Source organism: Phyllobates terribilis, unplaced genomic scaffold, assembly GCF_046119375.1.
Source record: "Phyllobates terribilis strain yellow unplaced genomic scaffold, ASM4611937v1 Scaffold_2__4_contigs__length_985480577, whole genome shotgun sequence".
Lineage (NCBI taxonomy): Eukaryota > Metazoa > Chordata > Amphibia > Anura > Dendrobatidae > Phyllobates > Phyllobates terribilis.
The window spans coordinates 945,840,096-945,858,156 of NW_027362762.1; the positions used below are offsets into that span (position 1 = coordinate 945,840,096).

Consider the following 18,061-nt stretch of genomic DNA (forward strand, 5'->3'; position numbering starts at 1 on the left):
CTGTGTACATACATTACATTACTGATCCTGTACTGATCCTGAGTTACATCCTGTATTATACCCCAGAGCTGCACTCACTATTCTGCTGGTGCAGTCACTGTGTACATACATTACATTACTGATCCTGAGTTACATCCTGTATTATACCCCAGAGCTGCACTCACTATTCTGCTGGTGCAGTCACTGTGTACATACATTACATTACTGATCCTGAGTTACATCCTGTATTATACCCCAGAGCTGCACTCACTATTCTGCTGGTGCAGTCACCGTGTACATACTTTACATTACTGATCCTGTACTGATCCTGAGTTACATCCTGTATTATACTCCAGAGCTGCACTCACTATTCTGCTGGTGCAGTCACTGTGTACATACATTACATTACTTATCCTGTACTGATCCTGAGTTACATCCTGTATTATACCCCAGAGCTGCACTCACTATTCTGCTGGTGCAGTCACTGTGTACATACATTACATTACTGATCCTGAGTTACATCCTGTATTATACTCCAGAGCTGCACTCACTGTTCTGCTGGTGGAGTCACTGTACATACATTACATTACACAGTCGGGGATGGTCGCCGTTTGTCATCATTGATTCAATTGTCTTCCTGATTTCCTTTTAGAGAAACTTTTCTATGAAATATCCAGTGGCCACAAGTGAGAGGCAGCGCTGGTCCGGGGCCAGGAGCCGGCGCTCCCCTCTGTCAGTGCAGCATCATATTTATAGTCCAGTGTTCGGAGGTCTTTGGAGGGGGGGCAGGCGGTGATCTGCAGCTCAGTGTCAGGAGGGTCTGCGCCAGCAACACATAAGGAGCGATTAGGACCAGGCTGGAGGGCTGCACCCCCGGGCACTCACTGTACTCGGACCTGAGCACTGCACTGATTATGGAGGAGTGGGGAACACGCGGAGGACTCCGGCCATGACATCGGCGGATGGTGGGATCTAACTCCAAACTGTCACCAAGGAAATCTGCTTCATCTCATGATCCTTCAAGACACAAAACCAGCAGGTAACAGACGTCTTACGGCCATTGAGGGGTGTTCTAACTTCTGCTACAAATACTGGTTGACATATGGATGTAGCAGAGCTGAGCTTGTTAGGAGCTGTAGAGTCGCATTTGTAATTTACCCTCATGGTGGTGATCTGTTATTTAGAGATTTACATAGGACTGCAGCTGGATCCAGTGCACATCGTCTCTTAGTCATCACCATGAATAGCAAGCGACATAATAAACTCAGCTCTGCTAGATCTGTGCAGAACTCTGTGGACCCCAATGCAAAATCTACAACTGGACCCCTAAATATCACCAATAGCATCGGACCTCTGGGCCCCTGATGGACCAGAGCCGGGGCCACGGCAATCCCTGCACCCTCTGTGTCATCAGACACTATGTACATGGCAGTATAATGAGTTACATAGGACTGCAGGTAAAACCACTAAGGTATCCTGAAGAGATGAAAGACAGACTGAGCTCTGCTGCATCTCTGTATGTGGGGGGAATCAGCGTGTGACGGAGAGCAAATCACATGGTCTGAATAAAGGTCTATAGTGTACAAGAATCTAGAGGAGGATGAAGAGCCGGAGACTGCTGCCTTCATATCTATCCATACATCCATTACCTATCTATTATCTATAATCTATCTATCTATTATCTATCTATTATCTATCTATTATCTGTTATCTATCTATTATCTATCTATTATCTATCTATTATCCATCTATCATCTATATATTATCCATCTATTTTCTATCTATTATCTATCTATCTATCTATCTATCATCTATCTATTATCTATCTATCATCTATCTATTATCTATCTATTATCTATCTATCATCTATCTATTATCTATCTATCATCTATCTATTATCTATCATCTATCTATTATCTATCTATTATTTATCTATCATCTATCTATCATCTATCTATTATCTATCTATCTATCATCTATCTATTATCTATCTATTATCTATCTATTATCTATCTATCATCTATCTATCATCTATCTATTATCTATCTATTATCCATCTATCTATTATCTATCTATCTATCTATCATATATCTATTATCTATCGATCTATTATCTATCTATTATCTATCTATCTATTATCTATCTATTATCTATCTATTATCTATCTATTATCTATCTATTATCTATCATCTATCTATTATCTATCTATCTATTATCTATCATCTATCTATTATCTATCGATCTATTATCTATCTATTATCTATCTATCTATTATCTATCATCTATCTATCTATCATCTATCTATTATCTATTATCTATCATCTATCTATCTATCATCTATCTATTATCTATTATCTATCATCTATCTATTATCTATCATCTATCTATCATCTATCTATTATCTATTATCTATCTATCTATCTATTATCTATCTATTATCTATCTATCTATCTATTATCTATCTATTATCTATCATCTATCTATTATCTATCTATTATCTATCATCTGTCTATTATTTATCTATTATCTATTATCTATCTATTATCTATCTGTCATCTATCTATTATCTATCATCTATCTATCATCTATCTATTATCTATCATCTATCTATTATTTATCTATTATCTATTATCTATCTATTATCTATCTGTCATCTATCTATTATCTATCTATTATCCATCTATTATCTATATATTATCTATTATCTATCTATCTATTATCTATAATCTATCTATATTGTCAGCTCTTCTACACCTGTATGTAATCCTATGAGATCACTATAATGGAACACACATAATATAGAATATCACACTTTGTAATACAGATGTAGCAGAGCCGAGTTCTATATTATATTCTTTTTCCCTGTGATCTTCTATCTGTAGGGTCTTATGTGATCTGTACACAGCCCGGCCCCTCAGTTATCGCGTTATATAATATACAGTAACATTATACTAGATAATAATAAACATGGAGAAATCTAAACTTCTGCCGGTGTCATGAACAGATTTGTAGCCGTTCACCTGACACTTTTCCGGCTTTTTAGTTCTTTACCTTTATTCTGAAACGTAAAATATTAAAAAATACATAAAATAAAATACAAAAACATAAGAAAATACAAAATGAAATAAAAAATAAGAATATAAGAAAATACATTTATTACTAAATAGAAGTGATTTGCAGCAGAGCTGAATGTGTCCTTGATCACACATGTCGTATAGTGATATTACAATCGCCTTAAGCACATGACAAACTCAGCTCTGCTACATCTAAAAATGGATTAATTAGTCCAAAATAATAATTGTTTGCCCATATATAAAGCAATACAACTCCATCCTGCAGCTGCCAACCCCCAGCTATATGGGTATATTACAAACATTAACACATTGATTGCCCTATTTAATACAATTCTCTTATTTGTTAGAAAAAAGAGAGATTTTTTTTTTAAGAAATATATTTCTGACTATATCAAAATATAAAAATAATATATTTGATTATATCAAAATGAAATTGTTCCATTCCTGTACAAAAAAAATAACTGCTAAATAAAATGAATTAAAAAAAAAAGAAGAAATAATAAAATATACATTTTGCTAAAATAAAGAGTAAAATAATAAAATAAGTAAAATCAAAAGTGCTAAAAAAAAAATATATATATAAATTTTAATTGATTTATTACTATATTAAAATTAAGTCCAGATGGAAAGAATAAAAAAAAATAATGGAATAATAATACATTTATTAATAATAATATTATGACTAAAATACATAAAAAATGTCATTTCTCTGGCTTCTGACTTGATCGAGATAAAATAGTTTAATGTTTGTACATAAAATGTCAGAATAACAGGTTTACAATGTAATAGATAAAATAAATCAATTAAAAAGTTAGTGCGAGCTATTTTTACCATGATTTTGCAACACTTCCTGTGACATGCTTTACTGCACATGGTCCAAATTAATTTGTGTGATGTCAAGCAGAGCAATGTCAGCACCTATGTGTACGCTTATTGAACATAATGTTATTTTCGGCCTTGTTTTCGGCCCCGGACGGCGGCAGGGTGCATGATTCCACTTTGTGATCAGTCAGGAATGTTTACAGCAGATTCACAGGCGCGAGATTGTCCAAACATTGTAGGTGCGTTCTTCAATCCCACTTCTGTACACAGCAGTCAGGGGAATGTACACACAGGGCAGCAGGCAATATGTCAGCGCATCGGCCCGGGTGGCATGCAGTCCTGCACACCATGAACCTCCAGAGACCTGCAGGCGCCCATCACCCAGCGACCAGCACCCAGAGCCCGTCGCCCAGCGCCCAGCACCCAGTGCCCATCACCCAGTGCCCATCGCCCAGCACTCATCACCCAGCACCCAGTGCCCATCGCCCATCATCAAGCACCCAGCTCCCATCGCCCAGCACCCATCGCCCAGCACCCATCGCCCAGTGCCCAGCACCCATCGCTCAGCACCCATCGGCCAGCACCCATTGCTCAGCGCACAGCACCCAGCGCCCATCGGCCAACGCCCAGCACCCAGTGCCCATCACCCTGGCCCAGAGTCCGGACGCCACCTGCCGCTCTGCTATGTATTCAGCATAAAGCTACATCTTAATCCAGAATAAACCTTACTTTTCTGGATTATTGGAATTCTTACAATGGCCGGTACCAGGAAGTAATTCCATAAATCCAGCAATTGATAATCCAAGAAGTCTGATGAACCTACAAAAATCTGACATTCTGATAATCCAGAGCGGCCAGGACTCATCAGTGCTGGACTGAGGCAATCCCTAATCTATGAATCTATCTATCCTATATCTAGTGACAAAAATACTACAATACAGGGGGCAAAGGATATTGTCCAATATAAAAAGAAAAGTAAGCCGTAGTCCTAATAAAGTGAGAAAAATGGAAGACTTTTTATTAGCTAATGTGGCAATGTTAAAGTTCCATAACAAAACCTATCCCATATCTATCATCTATTATCTATCATCTATTATCTATCATCTATTATCTATCTATTATCTATCATCTATTATCTATCTATTATCTATCTATCATCTATTATCTATCATCTATTATCTATCTATTATCTATCATCTATTATCTATCATCTATTATCTATCATCTATTATCTATTATTTATCATCTATTATCTATCTATTATCTATCTATTATCTATCATCTATTATCTATCATCAATTATCTATCTATTATCTATCTATTATCTATCATCTATTATCCATCATCTATTATCTATCTATTATCTATCATCAATTATCTACCTATCATCTATCTATTATCTATCTATTATCTATCTATCTATCTATCATCTATTTATCTATCTAATATCTATCTATCTACCTATCATCTATCTATTATCTATCTATCATCTATCTATCTATCTATTATCTATCTATTATCTATCTATCTATCATCTATCTATTATCTATCTAATATCTATCTCATCTCTATCAGAAACCTTTTTGCATATCCCCACCCATCATAGAGATTTCGGCCGCACGTTCCTGCCCCCTCCTCCTCCAGGAAACAATATTTGCTTTATTTAGATTGGTCATTCTTGCATCCACCACCATAGTCATTACTTTCTCATTACTTGTGGATCTTGTGATTCCGCCTCTTTATCTGTTGGCTGTGAAGGTAAGTGTGTGTGTGTGTATGTATATGTCTGTGTATATGTGTGTGTCTGTGTATGTATAAGTGTATCTATATGTGTATGTATATGTCTGTGTATGTGTGTGTATATATGTGTATGTATGTGTGTGTATGTATATGTCTGTATATGTGTGTATGTGTATGTAGATGTGTGTGTGTATGTAGATGTGTGTGTATGTAGATGTGTGTATGTATATGTGTGTATGTAGATGTGTGTGTGTGTATATGTATATGTCTGTGTATATGTGTGTGTGTGTATGTAGATGTGTGTGTGTATGTATATATGTGTGTGTGATGGTTTTATAGTGATTCTCTTTGTTCTCGTTTACTTTACATTTGAATTGTTTTAAGAATTCTTACGTTATTTTACCTCTCTGCTCTTAGTTTTATCATTTACTTTTCATATTACAGGTTTTTTTTTTACCTTTTATGTATTTATTACTGGATTCGCCTGTTTCATTTACAATTTATTTTTTTATTATTTTCGATGGTTTAATAATTATATGTTTTATTTCGTGTTTTTATGCTTTTTATATTATGTCTACATACCTTCCTTTTGTTGTCATTTATGTATTTCTTGTATTAGTTTCTAGTTTTCGAAAATAATCGATATTCGCTTTTATATCCAGCATTGGGATGATTTCAGCTCTAGATGTGGTTGAATTTGGTTAATTCAGTCTTTTATTTCATGTGTATTCATTTGTTTTTGATGGCTGTAGACTTTACTCAATGAAACTTTTATTTCTTTTTTTTTTCCTGGAGAATTCCACTTTAAATTCCAAAGGAACATATCAGAAAATAACATTGGCGGGGGTCCACCAGCTGGGATCCCCACTAATACCCAAAAATGTCGGGGCTCCTGCACTCCTGGGCACATTTTGGTAAAAATTATATGTGGGTGAATTTCTGACCAGCCCTGAAAGGGTTCAAGTTGGAGAAGCAAAACCCTTTACACTGGAAATTGGGAAAATCTACATACTTGAATCCCCCCATCAATGGTAGTTTCTTTGACTCGTCAGAAGATAAATTAAAGGGGAAGTGCACTATAAAATCATGTGCTGTCAAGATGTTATTGGTGTGGATTAATGAGCAAAGCAACGTTTTTAAAGGAAGTTCCGAGAATGTTGACCACCAAGACATTGCAAAATTCACCTTCTGTTCCTTCTCTGATTATAGTCACTTGTTAACTTTCTCCACGATACATTTTTACATTGGGTGATATAGGAGTAAGCAATAAAATTTCCTATAATATCCCTGGGGGTCTAGAGGCGCTTATCAGTTATAATATAGTTTCTATAGTAGTTTAAGAAGACGAAGGGATTCCTATCTATAATCCAGGATGGAATAAGAAGATAAAGGGGTTATTATTCAATATTTACAATTCAGAATGGTTATTGGTTAAGAAGATCCAATAAGATCCCTGGAGATCTAGAGTGGTTAAGAGGAGAACACTTAATAGTATATAATATGTGGTTTATTATTTTAGGATTTAGGATGGTGGAGTTGGTCTCCGGCAGGAAACTGAGCAGAGTGGATATTGATTTATTGACGTAAAATAAATAAGTCCAGAATTTGTAAAAGAATCAGAACTCTGATAAAGAGCTCAAAAACTTCTTCAACTCTTTCCAAAGCCATCAAGTGACATGATAGTATTCTACCTGCCCGAAGACACGGAATACAGAGATACTCAGTAAGATTTTGTCTACAGCCACCATTAGGGGGAGCTCCCTGTATACAGAGATAAATGATCATATTCGGTCTGCAGCCACCACTAGGGGGAGCTCCCCGTGTACAGAAATAGATGATAATATTCTGTCTATCTGCAGTCACTAGATACATGATGAGATTGTGTTTGCAGCCAACACCACGGGAACTTACTAAATACAGATTTATGCAGCCTCCACTAGGGGGAGCTCATTGCATACAGATTTATATAGTTATCACACGGAGGAATTTACTACATACAGATTTATACAGCCACCAGTATGGGGAGCTCACTACATACAGATTTATACAGCCACCACTAGGGGGAGCTCATTACATACAGATTTATACAGCCACCACTAGGGGGAGCTCATTACATACAGATTTATACACCCATCACTAGAGGGAGCACACTACATACAGATTTATACTGCCACCACTAGGGGGAGCTCATTACATACAGATGTATACAGCCACCACTAGAGGGAGCTCACTACATACAGATTTATACAGCCACCACTAGAGGGATCTCACTACATACAGATTTATACAGCCACCACTAGAGGGAGCTCACTGCATACAGACTATACAGCCACCACTAGAGGGAGCTCACTACATACAGATTTATACAGACACCACTAGGGGGAGCTCACTACATACAGATTTATACAGTAACCACTAGGGGGAGTTCACTGCATACAGAGTTATACAGCCACCACTAGGGGGAGCTCACTACATACAGATTTATACAGACACCACTAGGGGGAGCTCACTACATACAGAGTTATACAGCCACCACTAGGGAGAGCTCACTACATACAGATTTATACAGTCACCACCGGGGGGAGCTCACTACACACAGATTTATACAGCCACCACTAGGGGCAGCTCACTACATACAGAGTTATACAGCCACCACTAGAGGGAGCACACTGCATACAGATTGATACAGTCACCACTAGAGGGAGTTCACTACATACAGATGTATACAGTGACCACTAGGGGGAGCTCACTACATACCGATTTATACAGACACCACTAGGGGGAGCTCACTACATACAGAGTTATACAGCCACCACTAGAGGGAGCACACTGCATACAGATTGATACAGTCACCACTAGAGGGAGCTCACTACATATAGATTTATACAGACACCACTAGGGGGAGCTCACTACATACAGAGTTATACAGCCACCACTAGGGGGAGCTCACTACATACAGATTTATACAGTCACCACCGGGGGGAGCTCACTACACACAGATTTATACAGCCACCACTAGAGGGGGCTCACTACATACAGATTTATACCGCCACCACTAGGGGGAGCTCACTACATACAGATTTATACAGCCACCACTAGGGGGAGCTCACTACATACAGAGTTATACAGCCACCACTAGGGGGAGCACACTGCATACAGATTGATACAGTCACCACTAGAGGGAGCTCACTGCATACAGATTCATACAGCTTCCACTAGGGGGAGCTCAGTACATACAGATTTATACTTTGAATGTAATTGTATCTATATACATCCATATGCCGTGCTCTCCCTCTAGAGGATGCTGTATTCACCAATACTTTACTCCTCTCTAGACATATTATGAAATAAATCAGCACAATTCAAATAATGACCTCAGAAATAAAAACTGACAATAAATCTTCTGTGTTATCCCATCGGATAAACGGTTTTATTGACTTCATTACATTGCATTGACGTCTGTGAACTGTTGAACTTAACGCTTCATCTAACCACATTATATAGTTATACTGTATGTCTACATTCTTTCTGCAGTTATATTAAACTGAACCTCCAGTTTTGTAAAACTTTTGGCGTGTCCTACCCACACTTCAGAAGTTTTCATCTATGATGGTCCATGATGTTGACCTGGCTGCTTCATTTGAGCAGATGTATTTGCATCTTTGGAGGTCTATTTGGGGTCCATTATACTCTTTAGAGGGCTAGTTGGGTCCATTTTACTGTATGCAGGCTATTAAACAGTCTGGGGGTTGTGTGGATTCCATCATACTGTGTGGAGGGTTATCTTGGGTCTATTATACAGTGTGGAGAGCAATTCAACTATACGGAGGGTCATTATACTGTATGGGGGGCTATGTGGGATCCATTATACTGTTTGGAGAGGTATGGGAGGGCATTATACTTTTGGAGGGCTATGTGGAAGGCCATTATACTGTTTGGAGGGATATCAGAGATCCATTATACTGTTTGGAGGGCTATGTGGGAGCCATTATACTGTTTGGAGGTTTATTTGGGGTCCATTATATTGTTTGGAGGGCTGTATGGGAGGCCATTATACAGTTTAGAGAGATAGTGGGGGCTATTATACTGTATGCGGGCCAATAAACAGTCTAAAGGGCTGTGTGGAGTCCATCATACTGTGTGGAGGGTTATTATACTGTGTGGAGTGTGGGGGCCATTATACTGTATGGAACTCTATTAAACTATATGGAGAGCCATTATACTGTTTGGAGGGCTATGTGGGGCCCATTATGCTGTTTCAAGGGCGATTTTGGGGCCATTATACTGTTTGTAGGGTCGTTATAATGTTTAAAGCGCTGTGTGGGGAGCTATTATATTTTTTAGAGGGCTAGTGGGACCATTATACTGTATGCAAGCCATTATACAGTGTGGAGGGTTGTGTGGAGTTCATCATATTGTGTGAAGGAGTGTGGGGGCCATTATACTGTGTGGAGGGCTGTGTGGGAGCCATCATATTGTGTGGAGGAGTGTGGGGGCCATTATACTGTATGGAGGGCTGTGTCAGGGTCATCATATTATGTGGAGGAGTGTGGGGGCCATGGAGGGCTGTGTCAGGGTCATCATATTATGTGGAGGAGTGTGGGGGCCATTATACTGTATGGAGGGCTGTGTGGGAGCCATCATATTGTGTGGAGGAGTGTGGGGGCCATTATATTGTATGGAGGGCTGTGTCAGGGTCATCATATTATGTGGAGGAGTGTGGGGGCCATTATACTGTATGGAGGGCTGTGTCAGGGTCATCATATTATGTGGAGGAGTGTGGGGGCCATTATACTGTATGGAGGGCTGTGTGGGAGCCATCATATTGTGTGGAGGAGTGTGGGGGCCATTATATTGTATGGAGGGATGTGTCAGAGTCATCATACTCTGTGGAGGGCTGTGGAGGCCATTATATTGTGTGTGGGGGACTGTGGGGGACATCATACTGTGTGTTGGGGACTATAGTATCATCATACTTTGCATGTGGAGGGTATTGTGGATGAATTCACTGTGGGTGTATTGAACTGTGTTTTGTGGGTCACTTTTGTTGGCATCATACTTTATGGGGGCCATGAATGGGTTATCTTTGTGTCTGGGAACATTAGGAGGCTTCAACAGGAGCAAAATTACTTTGTAATGTTGAAATACAGTAATTTTTCATGATATTATAGCTTATAGTTGCATGGACAGTGGACACCTAATAAAGTGAGCGTTTTTCATTTTTTATGTCTTGTTTGTGTACATTTTAACACTTTTTTTGTATTTTTTTTTAAAGTGGGGATGTTTTCGTTTTAACCCTTTTTTGCTGTGGACAATTTTTGTCTTTGGAATTTAGTTTTTTTTTCCTTTGGGCTCTCAAGAAAAAAATACCCTTATTAAATATAACTTTTATTAAAATTATAAAAATGTATATAGTAAAACCAAATGGACAACCTCAATGAAGAGGTAAAGTGTTATCCACAAGGAATAGTTTGATATCAAAAACACAACAACAGACACTTAAATGTATGATGTTATACAGTGGGGAAAAAAGTATTTAGTCAGCCACCAATTGTGCAAGTTCTCCCACTTAAAAAGATGAGAGAGGTCTGTAATTGATATCATAGGTAGACCTCAACTATGAGAGACAAAATGAGAAAACAAATACTGAAAATCACATTGTCTGATTTGGAAAGAAATTTTTTTTCAAATTTTGGTGGAAAATAAGTATTTGGTCAATTACGAAAGTTCATCTCAATACTTTGTTATATATCCTTTGTTGGCAATGACAGAGGTCAAACGTTTTCTGTAAGTCTTCATAAGGTTGGCACACACTGTTGCTGGTATGTTGGCCCATTCCTCCATGCAGATCTCCTCTAGAGCAGTGATATTTTGGGGCTGTCGCTGGGCAACACGGACTTTCAACTCCCTCCAAAGGTTTTCTATAGGGTTTAGATCTGGAGACTGGCTAAGCTACTCCAGGACCTTGAAATGCTTCTTACGAAGCCACTCCTACGTTGCCCTGGTGGTGTGCTTGGGATCATTGCCATGCTAAAAGACCCAGCCACGTTTCATCTTCAATGCCCTTGCTGATGGAAGGAGGTTTGCACTCAAAATCTCACAATACATGGCCCCATTCATTCTTTCATGTACACGGATCAATCGTCCTGGTCCCTTGGGAGAGAAACAGCCCCAAAGCATGATGTTGCCACCCCCATGCTTCACAGTAGGTATGGTGTTTTTTGGATGCAACTCAGCATTCTTTCTCCTCCAAACACGACGAGTTGTGTTTCTACCAAACAGTTCTACTTTGGTTTCATCTGACATTTGACATTCTCTCAATACTCTTTTGGATCATCCAAATGCTCTCTAGCAAACTTCAGACGGGCCGGACATGTAATGGCTTAAGCAGGAGGACACGTCTGGCACTGCAGGATCTGAGTCCCTGGCGGCATAGTGTGTTACTGATGGTAGCCTGTGTAATGTTGGTCCTAGCTCTCTGCAGGTTATTCACTGCCCCCCCCCCCCCCCCGTGTGGTTTTGGTTTCTTGCTCACCGTTCTTGAGATCATTTTGACCCCACAGGGGATCTTGTGTGGTGCCCCAGATCGAGGGAGATTATCAGTGGTCTTGTATGTCTTCCATTTTCTAATTATTGCTCCCACAGTTGATTTCTTCACACCAAGCTGCTTGTCTATTGCAGATTCAGTCTTCCCAGCCTGGTGCAAGGCTACAATTTTGTTTCTGGTGTCCTTCAACAGCTCTTTGGTCTTCACCATAGTGGAGTTTGGAGTGTGACTGTTTGAGGTTGCGGACAGGTGTCTTTTATACTGATAACAAGTTCAAACAGGTGCGAGTACTACAGGTAATGAGCGGAGGACAGAGGAGCCAGTACTACAGGTAATGAGTGGAGGACAGAGGAGCCTCTTAAAGAAGAAGTTACAGGTCTGTGAGAGACAGAAATCTTACTTGTTTGTAATTGACCAAATACTTATTTTCCACCAAAATTTGAATAAAAATTTCTTTCCAGATCAGACAATGTGATTTTCAGGATTTGTTTTCTCATTTTGTCTCCCATAGTTGAGGACGACCTATGATGTCAATTGCAGGTCTCTCACATCGTGGGAGAACTTGCACAATTAGTGGCTGACTACTTTTTTTCCCCACTGTATAACTGACTTTCCCTGTAAATCCCTAATATGCTGACCCTGTCTGATAGCGGAGGATGGCACCCTATAGGTAAGCGCAAATGGTGCCCCCGCTCCACGACGGCTCGCCCTGTCTGAACCTGTCTGAACCTTTTTTAGTGGTCGTGCAGTGACAGAAACGGCAATTCTGGCCTTTGTTGTTTTTTTTTTCACTGAAGATGCTTTTGTTTTTTTTTATTTAATTTAATTGAATTAATTTTGCATTCGGATTTGAGTCAATATATTTTTGGCAGGGGAATTTTTTCAATGTTTTGATTTTTATTTGAGTATTACATTTGACTTTATTTTTTACCATAGGGGACTTGAACCTGTGATCGTTTGAACACTTGTGCTACTGTATATACTGCAATATTCAGTATTACAGAATATAGGGAAACTAACGAGTACAACAATGGCGACAGTGGGGGAGTTTAGCATTGGTACTTTAAATGCTTTGGTCAGAGATTAACAGCGTCATTTGGTTGAAGTGGTTAAACAGCAGTGACCATAGCAAGGGTTAATAATCTTTCTTTATATACATATTTATATATATATAGACTCATATACATATAGTGGTAATAGACTGTTTCTATCTTCTTTGTCAAGGACCACTGTCTTTCAGAGACTGATTGATTGCATGGGCGGAAGAGTTAAGGCAGCGACATCAAAAGATAAGTGATCGGTCACTAAAGGGTTAAAATAACCGCAAAGCAGAGATCCAGAATGCGGTGAAGAATTTCGTACAGAAAGTTAATCAAAACTTTCTAAAACTTTTTTTTTTTTTTTTTTTTCATTTAGCTGCTAAAATTGTCATGAACATAAAAAAAATACTCAAAAAGAAAAATTGAGGAATCACCACGATCTACCCGTTCCCCCAAAATTGAGGAATCACCACGATCTACCCGTTCCCCCAAAATTGAGGAATCACCACGATCTACTCGTTCCCCCAAAATTGAGGAATCACCACGATCTACCCGTTCCCCCAAAATTTAGGAATCACCACGATCTACCCGTTCCCCCAAAATTGAGGAATCACCACGATCTACCCGTTCCCCCGGCGGCGCCCGTATTCCCTTCTGTACGGGGATCTCTCAGTCTTTATGGTGCAGCTTGTAGAGGAGGAAGAGAAAGGAGAAAGATGGAAACTATTTCTGCCGCAGATACTTTACAGGAAACACACATTGGCGTCTAATTTATATATTCACACTTCTCTCCCAGAAACAAATTTGCCTCCCGTCCGGCCCCGTGTGAGGTTCCTGGTAATGTACATCGTCTGTGTGCTCACCGCGAGCAGTGACAGGCGGAACGCCGGAGGGATTTAGCCCTGAAGTCACCACCATGTTTCACTGTAACAAATGTCACTGACTTAATAAATTAAACAATATCATTGGCGCTGCGCCCCCCTCCAGAGCTCTGCTCAAAAGACCCTTGGTTAAAGCTTCTTAAAGGGGAAGGCATTTTCTAGACCTCTAAGGTTCAGTTATTTTCTATTTTTAGAAGGGGGCCTAAGTGTTGTCTACTTTAATTCTTTTTTTTGTTAGAAGAATTCCTCGAAAATAAGAAGATTGCAGAATCAGATGGACTCTGCGAAGTGTTTAATTTCCCTACAGCGCCACCACTGGGGAAATGAAGCATTACATGGTGCCCAGTGAAATTATGTGTCGGAAAAAGAGAGGCTAATGGATGCAGGTCAAGAATGAGGGACCCTCTGTGTTAAAGGAGAACCCCAACATTGAGGCAAGATATGGCGGCCCTAAATCTGACCATATACATTAGATGCATTTTGGACAAAATCCTATTATCATTAGGGAGGGGAGAAGAAGCTGCTGCCAATCACTTCTCGTTGTGGCTAATGACTCTTGAGATCACAGGATCGGGCATATTGAAAAACAACATGTCCCATCCTTTTTTTTTTCTCTGCATCTGATGAGAGGCATATGTATGCAGGTGTGACCTGCAAGATTTACCAACATGTCTGGGGGTCCAGGAGGACTCTCCAATTTCTGGGAACCTCTCAGATATTCCTGGAGATAATTAGGGGGCAAGAAAATAGTTTCTTCTGTCCGAGTCCCATCAACCAATGATAAAAATCCGGAAGAGATCCCATGACAAACCTCCCTGTATCTGTGACTCCTTATAGTACTTTTTTCTCTCTCTCTATTTTACTCACTTTACTTTATTTTCTGACCTTACGCACAATATTTTTTGGGAGAGAACTGGATCGAGTTGCGATATAAAAATATTAGCCATTTTTATTTTTACTTAAAACTTGTATTTTTGGTAAAAAAAATAAAATAAAATTGGTGTCACATTTTATCTTTATATCTATTTTTATAGTATATTTTTTTTAATAGGAATGTTGTTTCTAGAAATGTCTGTTAACTGTGGAACAACGGAGTATGGTGATCAGAAGTGGCAGGCGGCTGACACGCCGAACCCGATTCATCACTTGCAGTTTTTCTTAAAGGTCTGGGCTGCAGGCGGCCGGTTCATCACCCAAACTCTTCTTCTGTGAGGCCATGCTGTTGTGATGGAGGCAGTGTATCTTGCTGAAATATGCAAAGTCTTCCTTTAAATAGACGTTGTCTGGATGGAGCAGATCTTGTTCTAAAAAACTCTTTATGACGCTGAGCATTGATGGCGTCCTTCATGTGTAAGCAGCCCCTGCGTTAGGTACTAATGCAGCCCCAACCAGCAGAGATGCAGAACTGTGTGCTGATAGTAAGCTGGATGGTCCCTCTCCTCAATAACAAGCTGGATGGTTGCTCTCCTAGATAAAAAGCTGGATGCTCCCTCTCATCTAGAACAGGCTGGATGTTCCCTCTCTTCTATACCAGGCTGGATCATCCCTCTCATCCATAACAAGCTGGATGGTCCCTCTCCTCGATAACAAGCTGGATGGTTCCTCTCCGAGATAAAAAGCTGGATGCTCCCTCTCCTCTAGAACAGGCTGGATGATCCCTCTCCTTTATAACAGTCTGGTTGATCCCTCTCATCCATAACAAGCTGGATGGTCCCTCTCCTCGATAACAAGCTTGATGGTTCCTCTCCTAGATAAAAAGCTGGATGCTCCCTCTCCTCTAGAACAGGTTGGATTTTCCCTCTCCTCGATAACAAGCTGGATGGTTCCTCTCCTCGATAACAAGCTGGATGGTTCCTCTCCTAGATAAAAAGCTGGATGCTCCCTCTCCTCTTGAACAGGCTGGATGATCCCTCTCCTTTATAACAGTCTGGATGATCCCTGTCATCCATAACAAGCTGGATGGTCCCTCTCCTCAATAACAAGATGGCTGGTCCCTCTCCTTAATAACAAGTTGAATGGTCCCTCTCCTCAATAACAGGCTAGATATTCCCTCTCCTCAATAACAAGCTGGATGGTCCCTCTCATCTAGAACAGGCTGGATGTTCCCTCTCTTCTATACCAGGCTGGATCATCCCTCTCATCCATAACAAGCTGGATGGTCCCTCTCCTCGATAACAAGCTGGATGGTTCCTCTCCGAGATAAAAAGCTGGATGCTCCCTCTCCTCTAGAACAGGCTGGATGATCCCTCTCCTTTATAACAGTCTGGTTGATCCCTCTCATCCATAACAAGCTGGATGGTCCCTCTCCTCGATAACAAGCTTGATGGTTCCTCTCCTAGATAAAAAGCTGGATGCTCCCTCTCCTCTATAACAGGTTGGATTTTCCCTCTCCTCGATAACAAGCTGGATGGTTCCTCTCCTCGATAACAAGCTGGATGGTTCCTCTCCTAGAAAAAAAGCTGGATGCTCCCTCTCCTCTTGAACAGGCTGGATGATCCCTCTCCTTTATAACAGTCTGGATGATCCCTGTCATCCATAACAAGCTGGATGGTCCCTCTCCTCAATAACAAGATGGCTGGTCCCTCTCCTTAATAACAAGTTGAATGGTCCCTCTCCTCAATAACAGGCTAGATATTCCCTCTCCTCAATAACAAGCTGGATGGTCCCTCTCATCGATAACAGGCTGGATGGTCCGTCTCCTCGATAACATGATGGCTCTGGTCCCTCTCCTACATAATAAGTTGGATGGTCCCTCTCCTCGATAACAGGCTAAATGGTCGTTTTGCGCGATAACAAACTGGATAGTGCCTCTCCCCTATAAAAAGCAGGATGATCTCTCTCCTTGATAACAAGTGTTACGGGTTCGGGTGGTGGAACCTATGTGCTTCGATGCAAGGAGGGACCAGAGAGGCGTGACTAAGTGCCTACTTGGACCAACCCAGATCACACGGCGGCTTAGTTGACTCTGTGAACCAGGGAGGGACCGGGCCGGTGAACCAGGTGCCACTCTGGGACCGACCTTGTGTGAGAGCAGGTGACTCCCAAGGGTCAGATGACAGGGACTGACCGGTACAGCGGATGAGCATAGCAGGAAGGCTGGCGGGTGGTCCGGGTAGATAAGCAGGCAGGTACGGCTGATAGCCTGACAGGTGATCTGGGTAGGCAAGTAGGCGGGTACGGCGGATAGCCAGACAGGTGCTCCGGGTAGGCAAGCTGGCGGGCACGGCAGGTTACTTTTCCAGGTCCTCCAGGTAGGCCGGCTGGCAGGCACGGCAAGTAACTGGCAGGTGCTCCAGGTAGGCAGACTGGCGGACACGGCAGGTTACTTGGCAGGTGCTCCGGGTAGGCTGACTGGCGGACACGGCAGGTTACTTGGCAGGTGCTCCGGGTAGGCTGACTGGCGGACACGGCTATTCCCAAGTCCATGCAGTGATTTGCATGACTGAATCATACCTGTGTTTATTGCAGCGTCACCTGAGAGTCTATAATTCACGAGCATCAAGTATTGACCATCGGCCTGGTCCCATGTGTACAGGGATTTCTCCAGAATCTCTGAAGCTCCTGGAGATATCATGTGCTTTAGTTGATGAGATATTCAAAGTCTTTACAATTTTACATTGAGAAACATTTTTCTGAACTTGTTCCACAATGTTTAGCCACAGTCATTCACAGATCGGTGACCTCACTATCTTTACTTCTGAGAGACTCCCGCCACTCTAACGTGATCTTTCTATACACAGTCATATGACTTAGTTGAAAATTGACTCTCCGGCTGATATTCATTAGTAACAAAGGGAGGTAATATGAACTTTTATATTTTTTTAATACTTTTTTTTTTTTATTGGTTCCCTTTGGGGACTTGAACTTGTGCTCACTTGTAGTACACTGCAATACTGGAATATTGCAGTATATTATAAAATTATCATTCTCCTATGAAGCCCAAATACTTCCAATAAGTATCTTCTGATATCAGGTGAT

The 18,061-nt window shown here is 40.6% G+C and overlaps 1 protein-coding gene across 2 annotated transcripts in view; it reads left to right on the top strand.

Moving 5' to 3' along the window:
• Positions 1 to 655: 655 nt before the first annotated feature.
• Positions 656 to 18,061, top strand: part of GJA5 (gap junction protein alpha 5) — an 80,373-nt gene continuing 62,967 nt past the window's right edge. Inside the window, exon 1 of one of the 2 annotated variants that reach the window (XM_073668494.1) lies at positions 656 to 1,018. The gene's annotated coding sequence lies outside the window, so the exon portion shown is untranslated. Of the gene's footprint in view, positions 1,019 to 5,513; positions 5,634 to 18,061 lie in introns of those variants that run through there. The other variant, XM_073668493.1, reaches the window with a different exon arrangement.